The sequence below is a fragment of the Ips typographus genome, linkage group LG1 (genome assembly GCF_016097725.1).
Source record: "Ips typographus isolate SLU linkage group LG1, UJ_Ityp_2.0, whole genome shotgun sequence".
Classification (NCBI taxonomy): Eukaryota; Metazoa; Arthropoda; class Insecta; order Coleoptera; family Curculionidae; genus Ips; species Ips typographus.
Window position 1 is genome coordinate 2,255,265 of NC_138422.1, and position 13,874 is coordinate 2,269,138.

Consider the following 13,874-nt stretch of genomic DNA (forward strand, 5'->3'; position numbering starts at 1 on the left):
CCACAACTGGACAATTATAAACCCCATCTCCCTCACAAGACCAAATAGACAATCTCGCTACGCCTTTCCTCAATATACTCTGTTGGAACATTTTACCTAAAAAAACGAACTATTAATTTTTAACCTTTTCTTTGTAAAACATTATATTTTTTTTTTTTTTTTTTTTTTTTTAACAAATATTTAGTACATAAGTTTTGTTTCTGTAACATTGGCAGAAAGACCGGTAGGTCGATAGCCTTTTTCCTCGGAAATAAAGATGGTTTATATACAGGGTGTCCGGAAAATACGTGTACAACGTTTGACGACAGCCTCCTGACGTCAAAATATGTCGATCTAAGCCGACTTAGTTATATCCAAAATTGTCTCGTTTAGCCGGTAGAGGGCGTCAAAAATTTGTAAAAATATTGGGTACAATTTCATTTCTTAAAGAGTATTGATAAGTGTATTCAGCAAGATGGCGGTCATTTTACACATTTGCTTAAGTAATGTTTTTGGTTTACTTAGTTTCTTACAATAAATACGTTCAACTTTATTATACCTACTTTGATGTATGCAGGTAATTGTAAATTTTTTTTTTCTGGCGAAACAGCTCATCCACCGGGTAATATTAAAGAGGTAAAATAGCTTCAAAATACTTCCGGTCACTCGACAAAAATATCTGGGTTGTCATAACGCCGTTCATATAAAAAATGAGGAGAAATGTTGACGTATTATATCACTTTTATAACACTTCCACTTATTTACAGCCGGTGACTATACTACTAGAAAACGTCATTTTATAGTATTAGTCTACATACTAAAATTCATTAAAATCCATTAGCAGGTTTTCACGTAATTTAGTAAAAAACCAATATTTTTACAAATTTTTGACGCCCTCTACCGGCTAAACGAGACAATTTTGGATATAACTAAGTCGGCTTAGATCGACATATTTTGACGTCAGGAGTCTGTCGTCAAACGTTGTACACGTATTTTCCGGACACCCTGTATATATACAGCATACCAAAATCTTCAGTTAGTAATATATCTGATTTTATAAATTGAAGCATTTAACGCACAGGTAAAGATGTTAGAAAATTAACTGTACGATCGAATATTAACGTTCATAAAATTTTAGAGGGCATAAAATGAGGGTGAAAAGCGAGGACGGGAAGCGAAGGCGGAAAGTAGAGGTGTGTAATGTGACACTTTCTGACTTTCAATGAGGTTAGTTGTAAATAAAATCGCTCAATAACTCAAAGTAAACTATGATGAAATAACTATTTACGTTACTAGTAAGGTATGAACAGTTTTAGTCACAAGTGACGAGTGGGACTGGAAAGTATTGTTAATCACACGAGTCCATATTAATTTGCCATACAAATTCCACACGGTGCTTTATAATACTAGTGAGACAAAATCAATTATTCACTACGTAACCAAATTTGGGTCATGTTTGACCCGAAATTCGTTCAAACGTGTTTTTTTTGGGTTTCTTGGGTCTTAAATAGTGGGAAACAGCTATTGAGAGCTTTCGGAAAATTGGCATAAGCTCAGGAAAGTCGCACTTTTTGAGTTTTTGTCAAAATTTGTCCTATATTTTAACAGTGACCAGAAATTTACTGTATTTTTGTTAATAAGAGATTCTAGGATGGTCCAGGGACCTTAAAAGAAGCCAACCCGCGATTTTGGTTGGATTATCTAACCCATAATTTACTTAAATTAGGCCAATTTTTACCCATTTGAAGGATTTTTTCGAATTTTTTTTAAGATATCTTAAAATTATATTTTTTTATTGGGCTTGGATAAAAAGACGAAGGAAGATCCATATTAAATAGAAAAGAATTGCCCGACACTAATAGGCTTGGCTAAAATATCAAAAACTATCGTAAATTTAGCGAAAAACATAGAATTTTGATATAACAAGTTGCCTATTTTTTTCATCTATTAGTTTACATCAACACAAAGAGAAATAAGAAATAAAAAATTAAAAAAATTGCCCAACAAAACCTCTAATAATATAACATTTACAGGCAATATATTAAGTTGCTGCAGTTAAAAACAGAGATGTAAAAGCAGTCATTTTCGAGTAGGAAAATTTCCATTTTTGGAAAGTTTTAACAGTAAATAACTCACTTATTCGACGATTTAGGTAAAAACGCTGTACAGGGTGGTCAAAAGAGAATTTCAAAGGCTACAGATTGGTATATTGAACCACCCTATAATTGTCAAAATAACCGAGTTATTGACAATACAATGGAGTAGTTTACAAGGTGATTCAATGAATTTATAACATCCTTGTAAGTTGTTTAATTTTCAGTTTATAAAAAATATAAAATATGAATAGATAATCCATCAGTACACAGGGTGTCCCAAATTTGAGCAACTAACCAAACTTATAATTTTTTATTCGATTTTTGGAATCTACGTAAAATTCTAGGCCTACTTGATATAAAATGATTCAATTGTTTTTGCTCTAGCAGTCTTACTTTGATCACCCTCTTCGAAAGCAGAAATTCCCAATTTGAACGAAATTTTGGTTCATTTTTTCGAAAAATCGTCTACTTTTTGTTACACACCGTGTAACAATGAAGGATTTAGTACGATAAGATTTTGTTACACACCGTGTAAACAAAAGTTGACTCTCGTTTTTTGCAGTTTTTATATCTCAGGAACGTTTCAGGTTAGAGATTTGAATTTTACCACAAATGCACCTTGATGGGATACAACTTTTACCTTCTATACACTTTTTTGGTACCACGCACCGTTTGACTTTAAAAAATTAAAAACTAGAATTGTCAAGAAATTTCAAGTAAAAATTTTTATTTTCAAAATTAACCTCAACTGCCTAAATACCTTCAAGTTAATAGTACAAAAATGTCAAAAAAGAATTATTTTAGAATCCAGAATTTTCCAGTTTTTTCGGAAAATTACCGAAAAATTTCCATAAATTTAATTTTCCGGAAATTTTACATCCCTGGTTAAAAATATTGCCAATAATCCGTTTTTTGACAAATCAACAATTTGGACTAGTGTGGTAATTACGTAACTCAAAACGATACAAATATAATAAATCATTACTATGCTAGGCGTAGATAATAGTTTTTTACATTACTAGTGCGGTATAAGCATTTTTATACTCACGAGTGGGAAGTATTGGAACGACGAGGTCGAAGACCGAGTGGTGGTGAGCACACGAGTTTTTTCTACGATTAACTTAGAATTTGGTAATTTTTTACTGTAACTTTGAGTTACATAATGAGAGATTTTACAGCCACTAGTGCTATAATAATTGTGTTATTGTACGCTTACGGTACTTTAAAATTGAAAATCAATCATTACCAAACTCAAAAGAAGCTATGTAATGGATCATTACCATGCTAGTCGTAGATAAAGTAAATTTACCGCACGGTTGTAAATGAAATGATTAAATTAAGAAATGCTACAAAGTATCAGTGACGAATTATTAAAAATTGTTTATTTTTATTTTGCAATTAATGTAAATTAAGACATTTTTTGAAAGCAAACTAGCTGTCCATTGTATTGCAGTGGAAGTATGAATACTAAATTGAAAACAAAGACTTCTCCAAAAAACCTACTATTATAATTATTAGTAAGTCATTTATTAGAATGATGTATGTCGTACGTCCCTCACAGTTTTCAAAATACACGTTTATTAATATTATTTTGTTGTGAATTTTAAATGTCATTTTGAAATTTATCATTGTGGTGTGTCTTTCACACGAAACAAAATTATATGGATGACTCTATGTTCTTTTCAATTTGATATTCTTTTAAAGCTCAAATGAAATTTAAAAAAAATCTGCTCTTACGGTATTATTGGTTATTTCCTGAGAAACTAAATAGTTGAGAGAAGGGACCTTTTGGGGCAAAGAAACTTTAAATTTCCATTACTGTTCAATTAATAAATAAAAGCATCTAATGATTGGTTATGAGTTATGGTAAGTAATCCCAATTATCCACCTTTGTACAAAATATTATATTTTTTCTAATCGCTATCGTATTCTCTGTGATATCAACAGTCCAGTAAAGCACAAACTCTATTTCCGCAACTAGTGTATGATTTCCTGGATATAACATTATGTTATAACAAACAATAATTCAAGCAACATTAAGAGTAAAACCTTGTTTATAACAAAAAAATATTCTTTACTTCAGTGGAATTTGATGTAAATTGTAGATAATTTTTTTCCATCGAGTCGAGGTTTATTAACCGGATCTCGGGAAGAAAAAAAGATATACAAAATGGTGTCACGTAGTGGTAATATAAAAGTCAATCAGCTACCTGTACCATGTAAGACTTAATTAAACGCACAACCGATAATTACCTACTATTAGCTACAATCCACCGATTGCCTGGTTATTTTCATGCAAATTACGAAAGGAAAAAACGATTATATATTTTCCGGTGCATCTATTGATAAAAGCCTTTCGGTATTGGTTGAAAAGAGACCGACACGTCTTGTCGGCTCAGTCTGACACATACACGACAGTCAATTTGTATAAAGTAGCTATCGTGGCCGTTTAAGCGTTCGTTATTGGTCTAGACAATTTAATTGCCACTATGAGTTTGAACATTTTATTAAAGGTTGTCGTTAATTGGTTTAATTTTTACTCGATCGCTTTCCTATCGATTATTCCCCCTTCTCCTTTTGCAGGCCAGTTGGCAGGACGTGACGCAATCACATACAAGCACACTCGAAAAGGTTAATAGAGTAAAATAAAGTGGAGCAAACTTATTTTACGTTCAACAAACAACTACAATAATAATAATTACGGTTAGATTTATTGTTAACCTCGTCTCCCGCGTGCGGTAAATCACAAACATTATCACCTGTAAAGTAGTTAAGCCGTGGCTATCTAGTACTTCTTCAGATTCCCTGATTATGAGCCAATTATTTACAAGGCGAATATGCGAGCCTCTCTCGACACCAGGCCAAAGGAAAAGAATGAGGAATAATCGGTAAGAAAAAAGAACGAGGCAGGTGCAGGTGTATGCTGGCAGCAGAACTGGTCGCTTTCTTCCTGCTGATCTGGGTGTGACCCCATCGTAATGGACCGCAGGATTTCATCTCGCCGGTTATTTATATTCGTTGCAGCCGGAAATGTGACCGCGGTTTGGTTTATATGCCGTTAACAATAGCACTGGAAGTTTATATTTCTCTTTTCATTTTTTTTTTAGAACTTCATTTACGATCAACATGAATGTACAGTTAATGCAAAAGTTAGCAAAATAGTAGTGTAAATTTTTCAATTTTTGGAAGGTTGTGTAAAATTTTTACTTCTACACCAATGAATTTCGCTAAATTGCCATTAAACAAAGGATAAAAAACACTACAAAATGAGCGAAAACTCGCTTTTATAGATCTTCACGTTACCGAGATACTGCATCTCAAAAATTAGTAATCTAATACCGCCCCATTCTACATGAAAAAGTGCGTTTATTTCGCCTAATTTATGGTTCTTTGGTTAAATATGCCCTTTGCTGTGCATTAGAACCCTTTTGGAACAAAAAAAATTGAAAATTTTGCCAAAAAATGCCTTTTTTCCAATTTTCGAAAGGTTCAAAGTGGTTATTTTAACTACTTAGGGTCCTTTAGTATAAATATACTTTTTGCTGTGCATTGGAACCTTTCTAAAGCAAAATAAAAATTTAGATTTTTAAAGGAACATCCTGTATATTTTATGATTAGTTGTTAGATATTATTCTTCTGGTTCCAAGAATAGATAACAGTATACAGGGTGGTCCACCAGAAACCGCCGCGATTCATTATGGAGCATAGTTACCAAAGTCAACGGGGACAGTTCATCTAAAATATTTTCAGAATGGAGGCGGTTTCGGTTATACCGAAAATAAGTAATCAGTTGCTTATTTTAAATGGAACACCCTGTATTTTATTATGTTTTTAGATTCTGCTAACGATTTCAAGTATGTTTCATGTGTGATAATCTATATCTATCTGCAACGGTTTTCGAGATATTGACATATGAAAAATTACATTTTCTCATTTTGGAAGGCGATTAAGGACCGTTTACAAAATTTATTGCGAATTAAATTAAATTGTGGTTTATTTTTCTTGTTTCAAATTCAACAACTTTTTTCGATCCTCTCCGGAACAAGTAGGGAATTAGCACGGTTACACCTAAAACTACTACATTTTTTTAAAAACTTAAACTGCGTTAAACATGGTTCCCGAGGGGTAGACCGCCAATAATTTTTTGTACACCAAAATGCCAAAACTGCCTAAAATGCCTCAAATTGCCTTGAAACACCTCAAAATGCCTTTAAATTATTTAAATTGCCTCATAATGCCTTAAAATGTTTACACATTTGTGACAATTTAGTTATAAGGCTCCTGGTATTGAAATAACGATGAAGCTTGATGAAATACACCCTTAGAAATTTTTTTTTGGTCACGTGAGGGATTTTAGGTCAGTTTAATTGTCATAAAGACTAATGATTCAATAAAAATGATTTCCTCAGGTTACGTGACTGTTTTTCCAAATTTTAAAGATCCAAAAACCTAAAATTTAATTTTTTTAAGTCACGTGACAGTTTTTAGGTTAGGTTAGGTGACAACGTAAAGGTTTTCCCAAATTTTTGACCTTGTGCCAAGGTGTCAATTTTTCCACTTTTATAATATTGTGACACCTGTCAAATTTAAAAATGCTACAGGGTGATAGATCTCAAAAAGTTGAGATACGAACATAAAAACCGTTTGGCTCTATCTCTATCTGATTAAGAGCTATGACGGTTCAAAGTGTGAATACGTCATTTTTCAAACCACAATATCTCGAAAACCGTTGAAAATAGATCAAGTTATCATACATAGAACATACTTGAAAAAAATATAATAGTATACAGGATGTTTCATTTAAAATAGTAGAGTTGGTACCAAAACTTCTGGTACCGCAAGCGTGAAAATATTTTGTATGTGGAGGCCCCAACGCAAATACGTTTAGTACTCAAATTTTCAAAAAATTATCTTTTACAGTTTTTGAAATATTGACCGCGGTCGTTCCAGGTGGGACACCCTGTATACAGTATGGTACAAATGTATGGAGTTTAGTTTAAGTTTAGTACTTGTTCTAAAAACCCATAGACTTGTCAATTGTTATTTTTTACTATGCTCCTCCTAAGAATAAATTCATGTATACAGGGTAGCCTAAAAATAAACGTAACTGATTCTAAAAAGAGATAAAATAATATGTATATATTTCAGTGATTTTACATGATGTTTAATGGTAAATATCTCGATAACCATTGTGGATATAGGACGTGATACATAAAATCTACCTTAAAGTGGAAACAGAATTCCAAAATGTAATAAAAAATAGGTGCGTGCATTTGAAAATCTGAAGTTGATGATCGTAACTTATTTTTGGGCTACCCTGTATACATTAGTATAAGTTGATATTTGGTTTAGCCGTTTTCGAATTAATGGAGTTTAAAGATTGTCATTTTGTTGTTTTTCAAAATCACAGTTGCCAGTAAGGGACCAAACGTCACGATGACGTAGTTTGACACTCGGTCAATATATTGGGTTGTTAAAATACGTCATCGTGACGTCAAATGACGTTTAGTATAAAAAATCAATTAATTTACAACAAAAGCCGACGTTTTGACGCGTCATCATCCGGGCTAAAAAAGGACACGAATTGTTACTTTTACATTCGATAAGATGAACTTTTTATAATCAGTATTCCTCCTGCCCCCATTTTTCGTTTTCTTTCTTCCTCCTTCTTGATTTTTTCTTTAAATTTCTTTTCTTACTCGTCACCTTCCCCATCACCTTTCTTAACTGGAGTCATTGCGTTGTCATTCCAAAATCAGTTCACGTTCAATTTAATCTAGAATGACACTTTAGTGTTAAATAAATACACTGCCCGAATCTACGTTCAGTTTAGTTATCTTCGAACCGAATTCAAGAAATTGCCTTTGAAAAGTCTTCTGGAAACCAATAGTATTTGTTGGTAAACTCTTCTATTTCTAGATCCCGTTGTAATCACCGGAAAAATACAAAAGTTGCCTTAGAAAATTAATACAAAACTAGTAATAGACTGGTGAAAAGAATTTTTTTGTGGACCATCTTTTGTACTGGCGTAATTACAAAATCCCACCAATCGAACTTTCAAAATGAGGTGCAGATTCGTAACAAAACTCTCCTAGACCTAGATACCTGCTCGATCACAATAATAATAATTATAATTCGCGTAGCTATTGTCGGTTCTATCTGTTGCAATTAATTTTTTTAAGCGGGCACGAAAACGATTTTATAAACGGCCGAGGGCCGGCGGCACGAAGTGCACGGCCGCCGTAATGAGATTTTTCGATTTTTGCGTTGCCGCTTCACTTTTTTCTTGCTGCCTCGCTGATCGATTGTGCTGCCCTCTCGATGACCGTAGTGACCGTTATCCAAAAAAAAAAAAACAACAAATACAACAAATTGGAACGGCAAATTACGTTAGGATGGCGTTGAATGCCAAGTGGTCACTTTTCGAACTACTCCAAACCACAATAACACGTTTTGGAACGGTTTGTTTGTTTTTGCTTGTATAGGTATCTTCAATAAGTAGATGATTATGGGAGGCAAGGTTACACTAAAATAAGTCAATATTATATCTGTTTAAGGGTCAATTTAAATAGTAAATGTTTGTTAACTCTTAAATGTTAAAACTCTAGTCTCTAAAATTAGCATTGTCTGAAACAAACCAAAATAGTCACGTGAACTACAGTAAGACTTTATTTAAAACATAAATCACGGTTTTTTAAAAAAGTCCTAGTTAATCCTCTATGACATCAAATTCCTCATCAAAATGGCAAATTTTCATCAATTTTGTTTGGAAAAGGAAGAGTTGCTTCAGTACCCGAACCAATTGATTCCTGATCAACTTTTGCTTAGTTTAGTCTAGGCACAGCTCATGGGGTGATGGGTCTCCCCGTATCTGAATATTCATATATATCCAGATAGATACATATTTCTGTTTTGTTGTATGGTGTAGAGGCTTGGACCACTTTGAAAACACTGGAATCCTTCGAAATGTGGACATATCGGCGTATTTTGAAAATATCCTGGACGGAACACATCACCAACATGGAAGTCATGCAGAGATTAGGGAAAGAGAAGGAACTCGTCTTTGGCCACATACTAAGTCAGTTACCACATCAGTTTGGCCACATCTAAGAAAAATTCCCCCTTCTACAGTTGGTTGTCCAGGGCAAGGTGGACAGCAAGATAGGACCAGGGAGGAGACGACATTCTTGGTTGCACAACCTATGCAGTGGTTTGGATTGTCATCTGGTGACCTGTTTAGAAGCGCAACAAGCAATGAGAGAAGAAGATCCAGATAGAGAAATAAGAGTACATGGGACATCCGGTAGCATTTATGTTCTACTTCGTTTGTAGACAATTAGGCTTTACTACATAATATTATCTGAAAACTGCTTTATTTCTCCAAACTTGCACCTTTGGCAGGTTAGTTTGTCATTTTTAGCAGCAGTTGACAGATTTTCCAACTCAATTCTATCCATCGCCAAATTTTAGTTAAGAACATGCAGAGCGACGAAGAAAGCGATTGTGAACTGGTAAGTGTTTCATCACGCTCTCAACTAACTTTACAAGGTGTGGTGATATTTTGAAGAAACGCCAAAGGGAGGACATTTTAGTACGTTTGGCCCAGTTGAAACAAGAAGTGGAGAACATTCTGAAAGCTGTGGACATGAACCAGAACGAGAAGAAAGTTGTACCCACTTGCGCCGTTGTCCAAGCGAAAGATACCTTGATAGTGTCCAGCGAGAAAACGGAACTGACCAACAAACTGGAGTTACGGGACGCGATTAAGGAGGAATCTTAAAACTGCCAATTATTTAAATTTTGTTTGCTCACGGAAACTGATTAACAGTTTGTTCGCAATTATCTGGAAGTTGAGTTAAAAGCCAATCAAAAGACCCGTTTTGCGTTATTTATTCGCTATCGTCCTTTTAAAGAGAAAATATACACGCCACGTAATAATTATCTCCCAGGCAGTATGTATGTATTATATACCAAGTGTTTCACACAAAAAAGTTTCGAAAATATTCTCTTACCAGTATTCTAAGTTAATTACAACGTGATTCGTGTGCATCAAGGTGATTTTACAGGTGGAAACAAACCATAACTTGACGTATTCTGCATTTAAACTGTTTTTTTGGCGACAGGTTCAAAATGGAAATATTTTTACCCATTACAGTACACCTTGTACTGCCTCTAGTTATAATACTTATAACTCCAAGTAGGAACATTCATAGATTAAATCGATCGTAACCAATAAATTTCGAAAAAAAAAAAAGTGGTCAAGAATGCCGGTGAATAGTTGTGCCCTCGTTCCAGCAACAATAAACACAGAATGTTGTGGGCGGGCGTGCAGAGTTTACAGGTCGTACTCGATCACAAAAGAAGTAAGTAGTGTCTAAATTGTATTGTAAAGATGTTTCCCTAGATCTGAACAAGGCGATACCAAGGCAAACATAACAGTTTTTCATTCGTTATCATCACGTTTAAGGAAGCATTTTGCTCGGCGTTTTCACGATACGGATCTCAGCGCGTTCCCCCGGATAATTAGGGCCAGGAATTTCGAACAATGGCTCTGGAGGCCGTTCCGAATGACACCGGGCAGCACGTGATCACCCACACGACTACGGAATGCGGCACGAGCTATCCTATTGTCCAAATCATTGGCGCACCATAAAAATCATGGAAAAAAAAAATTTGGGATGGTCCAAATTGATTGTAGGATATCTAAAGGGTGGAAAGTACAAAAAAAAAACTCTAAAGTGCCATAAGTGTCTCCTTTTGGAGCTAAGTACAAAAGTTTTTTAATGCTAATTGATAAACTGAAATAATACTCATGTTTATTCATCATTTTGAAGTAATAATTTAGCGTCTTTTTTAAAATAATCTGGACAATTACTAATGACGGTATCTGAAAAATTATGCAATATGAAAAGAAATGTCCAGACACTCTTTTCTTATGAATAAGTATCACATGTACCCCATCAGAACGCTCTAAAATTACAGCTTAAAGAAATTAAAGCTGTCAAAGTATTTGTCCAGATTATTTGAAAAAATCTTAAATGACCACTTCAAAATGGTGAACATGCATGCCTAATTTCATTTCAGTAACTTTTCCGTTTAGCAATCTGCAATCTGATTGCTTATGGAATAAGTAATAGGAAGCTATACCATTGCATTTGATTTTTTCGAGATATCTAAGATGAAAGTGCAATTTTTTTATAAACGCCCTCTATCGAAAAGACCGAAAACTAAATGGACACTACAGGACAGAAAATGCTCTTTAAAATGTTGCAAAAACGAAGTTTCCACGATTAGCCGTTTTCGAGATATTTCATTTCTTTCAAAGCAAAATTTGGACTACTCCCACCACTTTATTTGAAGAGATAGAAAAAGAAGTTAAGCAGGAAAAATCTTCGTAGAGAATAGTGGATTACTATTATGAGATTTTTACTATACCTTTCCATTTACATTTTCAGAGTTTTTGGACATTTTTCATTTTAGTGGTATCAAAACGCCCCTAGCGGTGGATTTAGAAAGCTGAAAATTATTTCCAGCAATTGCCTTGGTCACCTTTACTAATAAACAAATTTTTTTTGTAGCCATACTATGTACCTATAGTTTTAGAGAAAAAAAAATATTGGGACACCCTGTACCTTTGAATTATCCTTCAATCAATTTAAACCACCCTGTATAGACAAAAGCGTGTAATTTTCTATCTTGTGTTACTTTCAATTTTTCCATAAATATTTTTAGATTTATATCTTTACCTACGACCTCAGTGTAAATAGCGATTTACGCATAGTTTTCCGTTACGAAATGAACCTCTTTACGCACAGTTGTAAAAAAAACGCACAGCTGTAAAAAAATCGCACAGTTTTAAGATCGGCCACAAATTATCGCTCTAATGCTGAAAAAAATTGATTTTGTTTGCATATCTTCCTTTACCAGAGTATATTAGATGAAGATCATCGCGTAATGCATTCATACAGTTTTAAGTAACTACTACTTCGTCTAGAATATTATCTCCAATAGCAAACACATCAAGTAATATTTACTGAAAGTTTTCCATTTCTTCTTAATAACTGTAATGTCACCCTAAATAATTATTTTAAGAACAACACTAATAATCATTTAAGTATCATGATTTGTGATTTTTTTTATTATTTTTTCTTTAGTGGCATAATACCCGTGATTTGTACAAATATGATGTCGATACGTTGAAAATATACTTTTTTAATGAAAAGTTACTCTGAATTATATGAATTGCCAAAACAGGACTTTCCATTTGGTTGTAGGTAAAGTATAGTACACGTCACACGTGCTTTAAGGCATTTTACGCACTCATGGAGTAACTTTTTCCATATCGTGCGTAAAATGCTTCTTACAGCACTAGTTACGTAATATACTATTACAGACTATGATATTACCAAAACTTGATTTTACAGGTTAAGCTGTTGTTGCCTATACAGAGTGAATTTTTTTGGATATTTAGTAAAGGGATCTCGGACACTAACAGTCCGTTAAATGGGGAGAGAATTGCAGTTTGAGAAGACAAATTCAAAACCGTTTTTTACTTTTTAAAAAAGTTTATGGGGAATGAACTCAATTTCCGATATCTCAGCAGCCAGAGCTACCGAGAGTATTTTTGCTGTGAATTGTAGAGAATTGAGTGCTTAACTGCTGCAAATTTTGCTAATTTTCATAAGCTAAGTTATTGTCTAGATTTCAAAAAAAATCACATTTTCATATAAATTAAAATATCTCAGTAGCGCTACATGAGTGATTTTTGCTTTGTTCGCAAAGAATTGAATTTAGAATAACATACTAAAAAGTCCTTCATTAGTTTTCTTAGTCAAATTTGACAACACTCAAATTGGGATATTTCAGTAACCATTGTAATTTGTAGAGAATTGAATGTTCTACAAATGAACTGCTTTTAGACTTTCACTAGTTTAAATAAGCTTAAAAACAACTATTGTCTAACATTCAGTTGAAAAATCAAAATTTTACTGAAACTAAGATATCTCAGTTACTAGTAAAGCTACAAATGCTATTTTTGCTGTTAATCGTAGATAATTGAATGCGGAATAACATACTAACAATTCATTAGGCTTTCTCATCTCATTTACTACTTTTCATAAGCTCAAAGCTAGAGAAGAAGCTTATCTTCGTTTATCGAGCTTATATCGACAAAATCTTTACAAATTTGCTTCGTCCTAAAGGACTTTGAAATTGTGGAAAACGTGCTATTATGGAAATTATTTTGTTCCTTCTGAGGGAATTTGCCATTTTAAAAATTAAGTATGTAAGTATTTTTTGGTATTGCTATAAAGCTTGAAAAAAGACCTTTTTACAAATGTTATTTTTGACTACGCTTAAGAGTCAAATTATAATTATTTATTTGCCCCACAGTAAATATGAACAACATATTTGTCAAAGTCACGTGTTTAGAATGTCCTATAATAAGTAAATAGCAACTTAAAAAATGGGAAAGTTGAGTGAATTAAAAAAAGTCAAATCTAGAATCTATTTATGTTAGTTCAAAATTCCAGTGGAACTGTATTCTAGATGAGACATTATAAATAATTAAAATTCTCAGTTCTTTAATACGTATATCCATCTTTTACCGTATAATTAGGTTATGTTTTAAAATAATGCCTTACCGTTTAGTATTTTTCATCGCGACGTTGTCAGATTGTTCGTCGCAGACATTTCCTGCAACAAAATTGATCTTTATTAATACAATCAACTTTAGTACAATTGACAAGTATTTTGTGACATTCCTGATCCTGATTGTGACTTCAGTTGGTGTTAAATTCA

The 13,874-nt window shown here is 33.4% G+C and overlaps 2 long non-coding RNA genes across 2 annotated transcripts in view; one reads left to right on the plus strand and one right to left on the minus strand.

Annotated features, from left to right (window-relative positions):
• The first annotated feature begins 9,423 nt into the window (after positions 1–9,423).
• LOC145726629 (uncharacterized) lies at positions 9,424–9,949 on the plus strand. The gene is made up of 2 exons (XR_014177634.1): positions 9,424–9,586; positions 9,643–9,949. It is a non-coding gene; the product is annotated as an uncharacterized LOC145726629 (long non-coding RNA).
• A 3,622-nt stretch (positions 9,950–13,571) lies between these two features.
• The window catches only part of LOC145737987 (uncharacterized), a 71,210-nt gene continuing 70,907 nt past the window's right edge, over positions 13,572–13,874 (minus strand). Inside the window, exon 4 of the long non-coding RNA XR_014180541.1 lies at positions 13,572–13,769. This is a non-coding gene — a long non-coding RNA (uncharacterized LOC145737987). The remainder of the gene's footprint in view (positions 13,770–13,874) is intronic.